This window comes from Oncorhynchus clarkii, chromosome 27, assembly GCF_045791955.1.
Source record: "Oncorhynchus clarkii lewisi isolate Uvic-CL-2024 chromosome 27, UVic_Ocla_1.0, whole genome shotgun sequence".
In the NCBI taxonomy this organism is placed as follows: Eukaryota; Metazoa; Chordata; class Actinopteri; order Salmoniformes; family Salmonidae; genus Oncorhynchus; species Oncorhynchus clarkii.
The window spans coordinates 6,817,271-6,831,820 of NC_092173.1; the positions used below are offsets into that span (position 1 = coordinate 6,817,271).

General features: G+C 43.6%; 1 protein-coding gene across 2 annotated transcripts in view; it reads right to left on the reverse strand.

Annotated features, from left to right (window-relative positions):
- LOC139386276 (leucine-rich repeat and fibronectin type III domain-containing protein 1-like protein) overlaps nt 1-14,550 on the reverse strand; it is a 108,227-nt gene that overhangs the window by 61,104 nt on the left and 32,573 nt on the right. The gene's annotated exons all lie outside the window — the stretch shown is intronic.

Here is a 14,550-nt window from a genome sequence, read left to right on the forward strand (position 1 = left end):
CCTCCACGGCTGACCTCAGCGGGAGAGCCGAGTTAAACTCTGCAGCGACTCCAAAATCAGCCCAGCGTAGAACTTTTTGCACATGTGGTCGGAAATATGCCCCTAGGGTATCAGACCTCATTTGCATATGCAGAGCAGAAAAGCAGTGCGTAATAATACACTGATGCACTGTCAAGTCCTTACTTTACAAAAGGGAGAAGAAAATAACACACTCACTCGCACAGAACCCAAACAAAAAGAGACTGATGGTTAACTCTGGGGTTATTCACATCACTGGCCTGCTTTCAAACTAGACAGGAAGGAATTGTGTTTTTATTCAATCAGAGTATTTATCTACAAATATCTTTCCCACCTTCCCTCTATATTTATTCTCTCCTCTCTCCCTCTCTGATCAATATGAACATAATTAAACAACCACGCATTAGCATCTGCAATAAAAAAATAAAAATAAACCCCATATGCTCTCATTGGTTTCATGATCTAACGAGGCTAGTGGGGGTGGGTTTTAGGACACCTCAATGCCCATTGTAAATCTTAAGGGAGCAGACAATATCCCTTCGTCCTCTCAGTATGGAATGCATGATTTTTATTTTACCTTTATTCAACTAGGCAAGTCAGTTGAGAACAAATTCTTATTTTCAACGGCCTAGGAACAGTTGGTTAAATGCCTTGTTCAGGGGCAGAACAACAGATTTTTACCTTATCAGCTCCGGGACTCGATCTTGCAACCTTTCGGTTACTAGTCCAAGGCTCTAACCACTAGGCTACTTGCCGCCCCGATGGGTCTATGGAGAAGCTACCTCTGAACAGTAACATGCAATAAGTGGACTTTGGAACAATATGTTTCGTCAGCCAAAATGATACTAATGACGACAGATGGAAAATGAAAATCAATGTAGTTTTTGTTCTGTTATTAAACGTTTGAAAAGCGTTTTCACAATATGCCCTTGATGTTTGCATACTGTACGTTCTGTGGAAAATGTCCAGATCAAAGAGAACGCTTATGTAAGGATGAAATGTGAAGTTAGTTGTCTAAATTGGATCTGAGTAAAATCCAGACCTTGCCTCGCAACGAGTTACGCCCAGAGAATTTACCCTAAAGGCGCAAACGGCCATTTCTGACCCGAGGGTGTAAAACATGCGAGTTAAGAATTAACATTATGACTAGGGCCCACGAGCTGCAGCCAAGGTCCGATTAGTTGTAACCCCAAAACGCAACACCAGGCTGAAGAAGACAAAGGAACCTTTTAACAATCTACGCTACGGATGAGTGGCTGTGTCTAAGAAGGTGAATTCAAACAGGACCACCCGGTTATTCTCTCCAAGGAATCGTGCGTCTACACTGCTTTCATTGCCACGCTGGAACCACCTATATGGCTGATTAGCCACCCTCAGAAGACCCCTCTTTCAGAACAAGGGCGAGGAAACAGACCACTAAGAGAAAGGACACTGACATCGCGTGGACAATCAGAGAGTTACACCCGGTAACAACAGAAGTGTCGCCATCAGAGGAGAGGTCGGAACTTGGTCCACGAGGAGAGACCCCATCGGAGACTGTCAAAATGTAATTACATCATTATATTCTGACCCATAAGAGTGGCAGTTCGGGGCAAGGTCAGGGTTAAACTAAGCATAGTTTTCAAATGTCCCAAAGTGTGCTTTTCTCTCGTGCACTCTCGCTCTTTCTTTCTCTTTTGAAATCCCTATTTTGTGTAACACGTGTCATATTGTGTTGGCCCGCTAGGGACCTGTTTCATTGGACTAAGTTCGAATCAATATCCTAGACTGTGTGTTTGCGTAATCTATCGTTCAAAAGTTTGGGGTCACTTAGAAATGTCCTTGTTTTTGAAAGACAAGACAATTTTTTTGTCTTTCAAAATACAGTGTAGACATTGTTAATGTTGTAAATGACTATTGTAGCTGGAAACGGCAGATTCTTTATTTTTTTTATGGAATATCTATATAGGCGTACAGAGGCCCATTATCAGCAACCATCACTCCTGTGTTCCAATGACACGTTGTGTTAGTTAATCCAAGTTTATCATCTGGGCTCAGTGACCGGTCATGGTGGAGCTGTGAGTGATTTATCACCCGCTCATCAGATGTAACCGTCAGCTCAAGAGCCCTGTCAACCAGCGGAATAACAATGCCGGTGGGTTACTTTGATCAGACAATAAAGATGTTCATTTTCCAAACAACAACACAAACATCAGACAGGGAATACTGGCAGCTACTGTACGTGGATGAGGAGCGTGGGTGGAGAGTGTTGGGTAAACGTGCCTGTCATGGGTCTGTGAGACAGTGTGAAAATATCCACTTAGGCACGAGTATCCTGAGTAAATAGAGACCACATTAAGCTGGGTTAAAAAGCCGTGATGGATTTCTGGCCACCCATGCCTAAGCGTAAGCTTCTAGAAGCACCTCTGGGTTTGGGCTGGTTCTCCTAAGCCAATCGAGACCATCTCTCTTCTCCAAATTCTCCATTACGAACTTGCAGCCTTTCAGCATGGGTCGATACTGCACAGTAGGGAAGGGAGACTGTGTGTGTGTGTGGACTGTGCTGACCACTCTGTCTCTCATTCCATGTACTAGAATGCTGCCATTGGCAAGGACATTCTCACCTTTACTCTTAAAGCGAGGCTGCAAATTCTACCAACAAAATATAATCTAGCACTCTGGTACCCTGCAAACCATGACCCATTTTGTATTCTACATGAGTGAAAAGTAATGGAGTCCATTGCCCATGTTGTGAATGGCTGCTGTTCATACAAGGATTTTTACATTGCTAAACATGACCGTCTTGTTGACCTGATAGCCAGCAAGGTGGGAAAAGTGGTCTCACCAACCGCACATATGCATAAGGGGAAGCTGGTTCGATGTTGATGATGATGTGTTTTCCTGTGTGCCAAATACGTCAGATATTGTTGTTGAGGAGGCCAGGAGGTGCTCATTTTGGAAGTGGGCTGTTCATTTGACGGCTATATAGAGCAGGCCTTTGCCAATAAGCTGCTTTCTGTTTTCTTGGACAGCCTCTGGTGTAGGTGCAAGCTGGTGGCGCTGATATTCGGCAGTCTCAGCCACGTACACAGGCTTGCAGTGTGTGGCCTCCACATTGCAGGCCTGACAAAAACTAGGGCAAAGCAATTGGCTAGGTACTGCTCTGTTTTAGCTGTGGTGGGCAGCCTAGCTCTTTGGTGAAGGAGGTGCTTTCTGTACCCTTGAGTGCCATGCATACAGGGACCTTTGAAATGATTGGATCCTTTTTTTGTAAATTTGATTGGTGGATTCAAATAAAGTATTTAAAATGTGTGTGCGTGCAAGTGTGAAAACTAATGTGTGAGTGCAGGACTGGGTATGTGTATAAAGCAAATTTGGACACATACTCATTCAGGGGTTTTTCTTTATTTTACTATTTTCTACATTGTAGAATAATAGTGAAGACATCAAAACTACGTAAAAACACATATGGAATCATGTAGTAACAAAAAAGTGTTAAACAAATATTGTTTATACTTGAAAATCTTCAAAGTAGCCACCCTTTGCCATGATGACAGCTTTGCACTATCTTAGCATTCATCATCTTTGAAATGCAAGAGAATGACCATAATGTATTATTCCAGTTAGGTGCAATTTAGATTTTGGCCACTAGATGGTAGCAGTGTAGGTGCAACGTTTTAGACTGATCCAAAGAACCATTGCATTTCTGTTCAAATGTTGTATCAAGTCTGCCCAAATGTGCCTAATTCGTTTATTGATACATTTTCAATTTGATAACTGTGCACTCTCCTCAAACAATAGCATGGTATTCTTACACTGTAATAGCTACTGTAAATTGGACAGTGTAGTTAGATTCACAATAATTTAAGCTTTCTGCCCATATCAGATATGTCAATGTCCTGGGAAATGTTCTTGTTACTTACAATCTCATGCAATCTCAATCTCAATCTCATCACATTAGCCTATGTTAGCTCAACCATCCCGCGGGGGGGGGGGGGGGGGGGTACACCGATCCTGGTTAATCAAGGTTAATATATCAGCACTCTCAGAGGTTAATCTATCTGTCCATAGGGACATGCAACGCTGTGCGAGAATCGAGCCCTCTGAGAGTGCTGATATTAACTCTGAATATTTGACCTCACGCAGCTGATCATGAGGAGAGGATTATAGATTTAGATTTTAACATACAAAGGAATCAGTCAGTCACATAAATAAACTGAAAAGCTCATTCTGGAGTCCATGCATAGTACACACTTAAATACATCAAAGATAAACCATGTTGGTTCTAATATGGCAGTCAGTGAGACAATTGTGATTCTGAGTGCATCAAGGCTCCCTATACAGGTCTGCAGATTGGAGAGGGCTCTAGCCAGTCTTATGGTTTATTCCAGAACAGTGGGTGAAGCATTGTGGGGAGATAGATGCAGAGATGTTACTTTGTGTTGAGCAAAACAAAGGCTTTGTAATTGGAGCTCACGCTTGTGATCGGTGGGATGGAGAGCAATGGCCTCAGCGTGATACGAATCCAGTCACTCGTATTACAGCAGCGTTCCAAGTCACACAACCCTGACCAACCTGAGGAGTGAGGCACTCGGTGTGAAACTGATGGGTTAGTGCTCCCTATAATACCTTCAAATAAGTCACGCTAAAAAGCCTGTGAACACATGCGATGCAAATGGTCCACTCTTATCTTTTCTCTACGTTTTTTTCCCAGCTTTGGTACCAAGGCGACAGATGCAAGACAGCTGATAACTGACCGGCAGATGTGGGCCTAGCTAAATCCCAAGGGAACATTTCCCGGCATTACTGCCAACAGATAATAATCTACTGTGCAAGCAGGGGGACAATTTAGCTATGTTTTAGCAAAGACATCACATTTGCTCCTCATTACAAGTATGCAAAATGGTCTTGACACACCTTCAAACCCAAGCGTCCAGCGGCATAACTTTAGGCTGATTGGAGTCTATTTTAGGTCTGATTATTTCAAGTTAATGTCCTCCCTCCTTGTGGCTGTCATTTGCCAGATGTGTGTGTGGATGGTTTCTGACACCTCTATGGAGGTACAGGACTGTTTCCAGACAATGCAGTGGACCGTCTCTCTCCTCAGCTTATTCCCGGTCTGTCTCGGCAGTGGCTGTAGCAGGGCCCAGATCGCCTCTCCTCTCACTCTGCCAGCACCACTAATGATTTAGTCTATATATAACCCCCCTCTCTGTCTGCCTGCCTGCTTTTCTCATCTCCTGCTCTAGCCTCACACCAGACCCATGTATCTAAACCCCATTTCATTAAAACTCCACAGCAGGCAGAATAATAAGACATTTTGGCGTGGATAAAGAATGATGCTGTTTGAGTGAAAGGCTCAGTCTTTGCTGGTTGCTAGTTTGACGATTGTGTCAAAGATCACAGGGGAAACGGAAAATGTGAGCACAGGAGGTGCAGTAAAAGAGAAAATAAAAGAGAGTTGAAAAAGAAAGAGACGTTTGCCTGTTTCTCTGTTCTTCTGCTAGATAGTACAGAGGTCTCTGGGTCTTACTGCAGTCAATCCAGAACGTCTGGCGGAGACAGTTCTGTTCCTGTTACACCATTCCCATCTCTGCTGTATACAGTTGTCGCAGTGACATCATGAACATTCTATTGCCACCCAACATCAAACTTGTCATTGTCGCTATGTAAAAGTATAAACAAATATGACCGGCTGTATGACATCAACAGCATGGTGGTCCAAATGACATAATTGCTGGATTTTACTTCAGTATATGTCAATGTTGCAAGCCAGGCAACTAAAAGCAACGTTCTAAACAATGTTTCGGTTCGTTTCTAGCGTGTTAGCTAGCTAGCTGGCACTCCCTAAAAACACGCCACTTTGATACAGCTACGACCGAAAGTTACTTTTTGCTAACCCCTTTCCTAACCTTAACCTAATCATCCTAACCTGTTACAAAAAAGTCACTTCCAGTCACAGCTGTAGCAAAGTGGCGTGTTTTTAGGGAATCTCCTAACATTAGCTAGTTCAAATAATGACCAGAGCATAGCTGACATCTTAACTTCAGCTAATTTGTCTTCATTATTACAGGAAGATAAAATCACAACAAGGTAATCATTTACAAGGTAATGATAATTACCTGATAATGATAAGATAATGAAAAACAAATGTTGTTGGTCGTATACACATATTTAGTCGAATGGTAATGATAGATAATGAACGGAAATGGTCTCTTCACACAGACAATGTGGTGAAGAAGGAGCAACAGCACCTCTTCAACCTCAGGAGGCTGAAGAAATTTGGCTTGGCCCCTAAAGCCCTGACAAACGTATATTGTTGCACCATTGAAAGCATCCTGCCAGACTGTATCAACGCCTCGTACAGCAATTGCACCGTCCACAACCGCAGGGCTCTCCAAAGGGTGGTGCAGACCAACACAACACCAGTAGCACACCACCTGCCCTCCAGGACATCTACAGGACCCGGTGTCACAGATCATCAAGGACCTCGACCACTGAGTCAGGGCCTGTTCACCGCGCTACCATCTAGCATATGGAGACAGTAGAGGTGTATCAAAGCTGGGAGCAAGAGACAGAGAAACAGCTATCTCCAGGCCATCAATCAGACTGTTAAACAGTCACTAAGGGCCAGCCTTCCGCCCAGTACCCTGCCTCTGAACCTTAGTCACTGTTCCAGCCAGCTACCACCTGGGACACTACCCTGCACCTTAGAGACTACTGCCCTACGTTCATAGAGTCATTGAACACTGGTCACTTTAATAATGTTTGCATACTGTTTCACCAACTTTATATGTACAGTATATAGTGTTTTTTAGTCATGGCTAATCCTATTTAACTTGTTATGGGATATGGGTATATTATTATTGGTAGGTATTCCTGCACTGTTGGAGTTAGAAACACAAGTATTTTACTGCACCTGCGTCTGTGACAGCATGGGCAGCACCATTAAGGCTACAATGCTTAGATATCCCCACTAAGTTGACTACTTTAAAATGGTGGAAGCCCTCAATGGCGCTGCCCATGCTAAAACAACCTTCTGGTCATTAGAGGCCTCCCTCACCCGCTCTATCATTCTTTATGGGTGTGCACTGACTCGCTGCTGGTAACCATGACAACAGACGCTGAGACAAGGTCAAACTTGATTTTTTTGAATGCATCTGAGACATGGAAAACCATCAGTCGCAGGACAGTCTACAGTCATTCCACCGGATTATAAATTACATTTTGAATTGACCAGCGACACTTGTCACATTCTAATGGTCTACAGACATGTTGTTAGACCATGTATAAACCAGCCTTAAAAAGAGCCACTGAGTACCGCTATTGGCACGTGTTTTTCTGTTGCTCATTAGAAGAAGAAAAAAGATTTGTAGTGGAGGTGTGTTTCCTGACCGATTCTGCATTTGGTTAATGATGTTTGTCCTCCATGAGACACTGTAGTTGCGGAAGCCTATTTATTAATTTCCTCGAATGTTAAGATAACTCAAGAAATCCGTATTTCATTCAGTTTTAGTCGCACAATTTTACATTTAACTAAGGTGTTTGGCGCAAAAGTTCTCAAGTAAAAAAATGTGTGAAGTGTTGTCTTATGTAAACAGTCAGAGCTGCTGGGCAGGTCTGTCTCCCTGTCTATGATATTGGATAGAGAGCAATCTCCAAAGCTGTTCACTCCACGTCAGCGGGCAAATGGACATCGTCAAATCACGGATGCTCAAAACTCTGGTTTAGACCAGACTGAGTTTATGGCAAAAATTATAATATTTACCCTTTGTGGTCAATTGTGACGATAGAATAACTGCTTGACTCATATTGACGCCACATAGGCAGTTTTAAAGGGATTTGTTGCTCTTTAACCAGATGATTATAGGTTGTTTTTTCTTTATTCGTTTTTGGGGAACTCAGTCGGTCTTTCAACTTGCTGTTGAGACAAGCCTAAATTGTAATAGCAGAATGAACTAGATGCACTTTCAAAATCAATTAAGGTTATACTTTTACCAGACACAGAGAACTCAGTCGATCTGTACAATACAGACCAGAGATTGGGAACAATTCTAGCTCTCTTTAACTTCTTGAAACCATTTATCTTTTCAGGCACTTGGAAGTAGGACTATATTTCTTCATTGACTTTCTCTGCCATGAAATTGTTGGGGAGGTGCTTTGCCATCTTGTTGTGATATTTTGTTCACTAAATTAACTTAATTCGATCAGACGGGGCATAAGGTCCTCCAGCCTGGACTATATTTAATAGCAAATCCTCCTGACCTTTCGGGAGCTCTGTGGCTGCTGGATGCCAGAAACTTGGCCTCACTCTCTCCACTCCGAGACAGCCCGAGTGCACCAGGGTGGAAGACTTAAGCTAGCCTGCATCCTCAGGCTGATTAGGACTGAACCCCCTTCATCTCAACGTTGGAACAACAACACAATGTTCCTCTTTTAGAAAGCCCCCCCCCCCCCCCCCAAGTCTCTCATTCCAGCAAACAGCTTGACCTTGAGACATCATGGCCCTTCCTCACCCGCTCCATCCCTCGCATCAGCCTCCCCTCCGGCTGCACCTGTCCTCATTTATCCATTTATTTATTTTGTGACGAGCCGCTATCCTCTCCACCTGGTAGGGCATCGTGGTGTTCATTTTTATTTCACCTTTATTTAACCAGGTAGGCTAGTTGAGAACAAGTTCTCATTTACAACTGTGACCTGGACAAGATAAAGCAAAGCAGTGCGACACAAACAACGACAGAGTTACACATGGAATAAACAAACATACAGTCAATAACAGAATATACATTTTTAATATAAAATAAGGGAGGTAAGGCAATAAATAGGCCATAGTGGTGAAATAATTACAATTTAAACACTGGAGTGATAGATGTGCAAGTAGAGATACTGGGGTGCCATGGCGCAAATAATAATAAAAATAACAGTATGGGGATGAGGTAGTTGGATGGGGAATTTACAGATGGGCTATGTACAGGTGCAGTGTGAGCTCTGTGAGCTGCTCTGACAACTGTTGCTTAAAGTTAGTAAGGGAGATATGAGTCTCCAGCTTCAGTGACTTTAGTAATTCGTTCCAGTCATTGGCAGCAGAGAACTGGAAATAAAGGTGGCTAAAGGAGGAATTGGCTTTGGGGGTGTCCAGTGTAATATACCTGCTGGAAAGCGAGCTACGGGTGGGTGCTGCTATGGTCACCAGTGAGCTGAGATAGGCGGGGCTTTACCTAGCAAAGACTTATGAAGCGAGGGCCAGCCAACGTGAGCATACAGGTCGCAGTGGTGGGTAGTATATGGGGCTTTGGTGACAAAACAGATGGCACTGTGATAGACTGCATCCAATTTGTTGAGTAGAGTGTTGGAGTCTATTTTGTAAATGACATCGCCGAAGTCAAGGATCACCAGGATAGTCAGTTTTAAGAGGGTATGTTTGGCAGCATGAGTGAAGGATGCTTTGTTGCGAAATAGGAAGCCGATTCTAGATTTCATTTTGGAATGGAGATGCTTAAAACTTCTTATGGCTTGGGGGTAGTATTTCGATGTCTGGATGAGAAGCGTGCCCAAAGTAAACTGCCTGGTCCTCAGGCCCAGAAGCTAGGATATACATATCATTTGGATAGAAATAGTCATAATAAACATTCATAAAAAATACAAGTGTTATACATCGGCTTAAAGATTAACTTCTTGTTAATCCAGCCGCTTTGTCAGATTTCAAAAAGGCTTTACGGCGAAAGAATACCATGCGATTATCTGAGAACAGCGCCCCGCTTACAAAAGCATACAAACATTTTACAACCAAGTAAAGGAATTACAAAAGTCATAAATAGCGATAATTACTTACCTTTGATGATCTTCATATGGTTGCACTCACAAGACTCCCATTTACTCTTTACTCAATAAAACCTCAGTTTTGTTCAGTAATCCACAGGCTCAAATGCAGTTACAACAGGCAGACGAAAAATCCAAATAGTATCCATAAAGTTCATAGAAACATGTCAAACAATGTTTATAATCAATCCTCAGGTTGTTTTTAGTCTAAACGGTCGCTAATATTTCAACCGGACAATAACGTCGTCAATATAAAAGGTAAACAAGATAGGCACGCTCTCGGACGAGCGCATGAAAAACCTCTGGGACACTGTAGGGTCCACTCATTCAGAGTGGTCTTACTCTCATTTTTCAGAATACAAGCCTGCCAAATCAGTTCTGTTATACTCACAGACATTATTTTAACAGTTTTGGAAACTTTAGTGTTTTCTATCCAAATCCAATTATATGCATATCCTAGCTTCTGGGCCTGAGTAGCAGGCAGTTTACTTTGGACATGCTTTTCATCCGGAGGTGAAAGCAATGAGGCAGTGATCGCTGAAATCCTGGTTGAAGACAGCAGAGGTGTATTTGGAGGGCAGGTTGGTTAGGATTATACCTATGAGGATGCCTATGTTTACGGATTTGGGATTGTACCTGGTAGGTTCGGGGCGGCAGGGTAGCCTAGTGGTTAGAGCGTTGGACTAGGAACCCGAAGGTTGCGAGTTCAAACCCCCGAGCTGACAAGGTACAAATCTGTCGTTCTGCCCCTGAACAGGCAGTTAACCCACTGTTCCCAGGCCGTCATTGAAAATAAGAATTTGTTCTTAACTGACTTGCCTGGTTAAATAAAGGTAAAATAAAAATAAAATAAATTGATAATTTGTGTGAGATTGAGGGCATCAAGTTTAGATTGTAGGATGGCCGGGGTGTTAAGCATGTCCCAGTTTAGGTCACCTAACAGCACGAGCTCTGAAGATAGATGGGGGGCAATAAATTCCCATATGGTGTCCAGGGCACAGCTGGGGGCAGAAGGTGGCCTATAGCAAGCGGCAATGGTGAGAGACTTGTTTCTGGAAAGGTGGATTTTTAAAAGTAGAAGCTCAAATTGTTTGGGCACAGATCTGGATAGTAAGACAGAACTCTGCAGTAGATTGCAACTCCGCCCCCTTTGGCAGTTCTATCTTGTCGGATAATGTTATAGTAAGGGTATGGAAATGGAAATTACAGGATTTTTGGTGGCATTCCTGAGCCAGGATTCAAACATGGCTAGGACATCCGGGTTGGCAGAGTGTGTGTGTTAGTGAAGTGTTAGTGTTAGTGAATAAAACAAACTTAGGGAGGAGGCTTCTAATGTTAACATGCATGAAACCAAGACTTTTACGGTTACAGAAGTCAACAAATGAGATCGCCTGGGGAATGGGAGTGGAGCTAGGCGCTGCAGGGCCTGGATTAACCTTTACATCACCAGAGGAGGAGTAGGATAAGGGTACGGCTAAGGGCTATAAGAACTGGTCGTATAGTATGTTCGGTACAGAGAGTAAAATTAGCAGGTTTCTGGGCGCGGTAGAATAGATTCAATGCATAATGCACAGACAAAGGTATGGTAGGATGTGAATACAGTGGAGGTAAACCTAGGCATTGAGTGACGATGAGAGAGGTGTTGTCTCTAGAGACATCAATTAAACCAGGTGAGGTCACTGCATGTGTGGGAGGTGGAAGAAGAGGGTTAGCTGAGGCATATTGAACAGGGCTGGAGTCTACAGTGAAATAAGACAATAATCACTAACCAAAACAGCAATGTACAAGGCATATTGACATTAGGGAGATCATGTGTAGCCGAGCGATCATAGGGTCCAATGAGTAGCTGGACGGGCTGGAGACACGGCGATTCAGACAGCTAGCGGGCTGGGGCTAGCAGAAGGGCCTTAGAGGGATGTTGCGACGGAAGAAGTCGGTTGTAGCCCCTACGTGCGGTTACGTTGGTAGACCAGTCGTGATGGATCAGCAGGGGTCTGTGTAGTAAAAGGGTCCAGGCCAATTGGCAAAATAGGTATAGTAGCCCAAGAAATTGACTGATGGACCACTTCAGCTAACAGTCCGGTATGCTCTAGACAGTGTAACGAGGTGGTTGCTTAATGAACACCCCTGTGTCTCCCTGCCTCTGTGCCCTCTGCCACACGTACAGCAGAATCAGCTCCACTAATAGGGACTTTGACGGGCAGAAGAGTGGGCACCCTGGTGAGGCACCCCATCATTACAGACCGGCAACGTGAGCAGACACGATAATGGGCTGCGGTGTTGGAACATACATAAAACAGCCATTAGAGCCACATACAATGTACATTCACTAAACCTCTATTACAGAATATGCCGTTTGAAATTGCACAGTCTTTCAAAACCCTCCAACCTTGTCACATCTTAAAAGCTCTTTATCAACATACATTCCGCTAAAAGTGTCTACATCCAGTCTCCCTGTGAGATGGCCAATTACCTTGCACACACATAGCTATAGTCCATCTCCTTGGGGATGACATTGTTACATAAAAAGGGAGGCGGGAAAGGACTGAGAGTGGATGTCAAAATCTATTATTTCGGCACTTGAATTTGAATCATAGGCCCATTGAACACATACGGTGGACTGTACTTATTTTCTTAAAGCACATGCCATTCAACAAACGAACATAACATGTAGTGATGCCTCAGCAGCTTTGCGGTGGAGTTCTGCTACCTTGCCTGAGGCCATAATTGTTAGCCAGTTCAGGAAAAGGAATGACATGAGCAGGCGGGATCACACACAATTTAGACAATATTTAAGCGGTCAATAACGAAACCTGCGAAATCTCATCCAACAGCAGAGTAATGGGAAGCAGTTACAGGGGTCTTCACCCCCCCCCCATCTACCTGCAATCAACAAAAAATTAATTATTTTTTTACGACCCCCACATATAACCACTGCTTCAATAGATCACAACAATATGCTCAATGGGAATTTTGAGCCCAGCTAAATTTTACTGACTACCCAATGATATGTTTAAGAGATGGAAGATTTAGCAATTTTTACAGACACAAACATGTGTATGGGTCTATGTAATAAGAGCATGTTGTCTGCTCTTGTCTGCTCTTGTTGCTCACAAGTGACAGTGGCAATAGACTGATGTCTAGAAAACAACAAGGTTAGCTAATATCACAGAATTGCTTGCGGTCAGAATTGCTTGCAAAAGGGGCAGAAGATTCTAGATTGTTTGTGAAAATGACTGGGGTGACAGACTATTTCTCTCAGCGGGATTAGTGACGCAGACAGAGAGAAAACCACCTGTTTTTCCAAGGGACCCCGACGGGGATGGAAACAATCCACAACCAGAAATCCCCCCCCCCACCCCCTGGAGTTCGATGACTGCAGGCTGCATTTACTTTGAAAGGACTGAACCATTCTTCTATTCTGGAGGGATGTATTCACATATCAGCTAGGATGGCTTGGGGGGGGGGGGTGAGTCTTAGCTGGTGTGTTCAACCTTCAACCCATGGTCAAGCTTGCTCGACGGACATCAGATGTGGCAACGCTAAAACCGCTGAGCATAGACATGATCCTCATTTTATTTCTCAAACCTTTCACCGTGAAGAGATACGTATTCCTTGCACCTTTTATAATGGTCAGAAGCTTATCTCTTGAACCCCCCCCCCCCCAATAAAAGCCACAGTGCTGCCCATTGTGTGGGCTGAGACCGAGCCCCATCTCTAACAGTAGGTGATCTGAGGCTCATGCAGAACATCTGATGGGCCGGCATTAAGGTTTCATCTGTCAGCAGCCAGGCTCTCACTCTTTCAGCAGCCAGCTAGTTTTAAATATCCCTAGTCTGACTGCAGCCCCGCATCGTTAGACTCCCCGGCAAACTCCAGGCTTCCTGCATTACGTATCTGTCCCGTTACCTTCCTGCCACAAGACTAATAATGTTTTTTTGCTCCACTTTTCTTCTTGGAGGTGAAGAAGTATGAGGAGAGGGCGGTGGGGGGGAAGAGAAAGTGTTCCAGTCAAGTGATCGCTCTCAATGGAGGATCCCCATCCCTGTGACAGTCTGCAACTCCGCTACTCACTTCCAAACAAGCTACAGTGAGAGCGGAGAGGGAAGGAGGGAATGCTTTGGCAAAGGAACACATGCTTCCAGGATGAGTGGTGCCTCTATGGGACCGGCCTCTGCTGATATAATATTTATCCACCTTTTTACCACTTCATTTGCATGATAGTAGATATCTTCAGCGAGGAAAGATACGTTGGCATGAATTTCCTCTAAATGACATATTGAGATGAGACCTGCATTGCTTATACATTTTTCTAGATGTAGTCCCGTAACACAAAAATAGCCCCATAACATCAAGGATCTACCATCATATGGTTTACAGTAGGTATGGGGTTCTTTTCTGCTCATGCATCCTTATTTAGATGCCAATCCCATCACTGGTGTGCATAGCCAAAGAGCTCTACTTTCATGTCATCCAACAAATGTAAACATCTGGAGTTTGCTAAAAAGGCATTGGACCTTGGATTGGCACCGGTGCTTTTGGTTAGATAAAAATAGAGCTCTTTGGCCACACACACACCAATGAAAAGAAAATAACCCGTACCTACTGTAAAATATGGGGATGGATCTTTGATGTTATGGGTCTCTTTGGCTTTTTCCTGATAATTCCCTGGGGCCTTTGTTAAGGTCAACATCATTGTGAACTTTACCCAGTATTTAGCTAAAAAAAACCTGG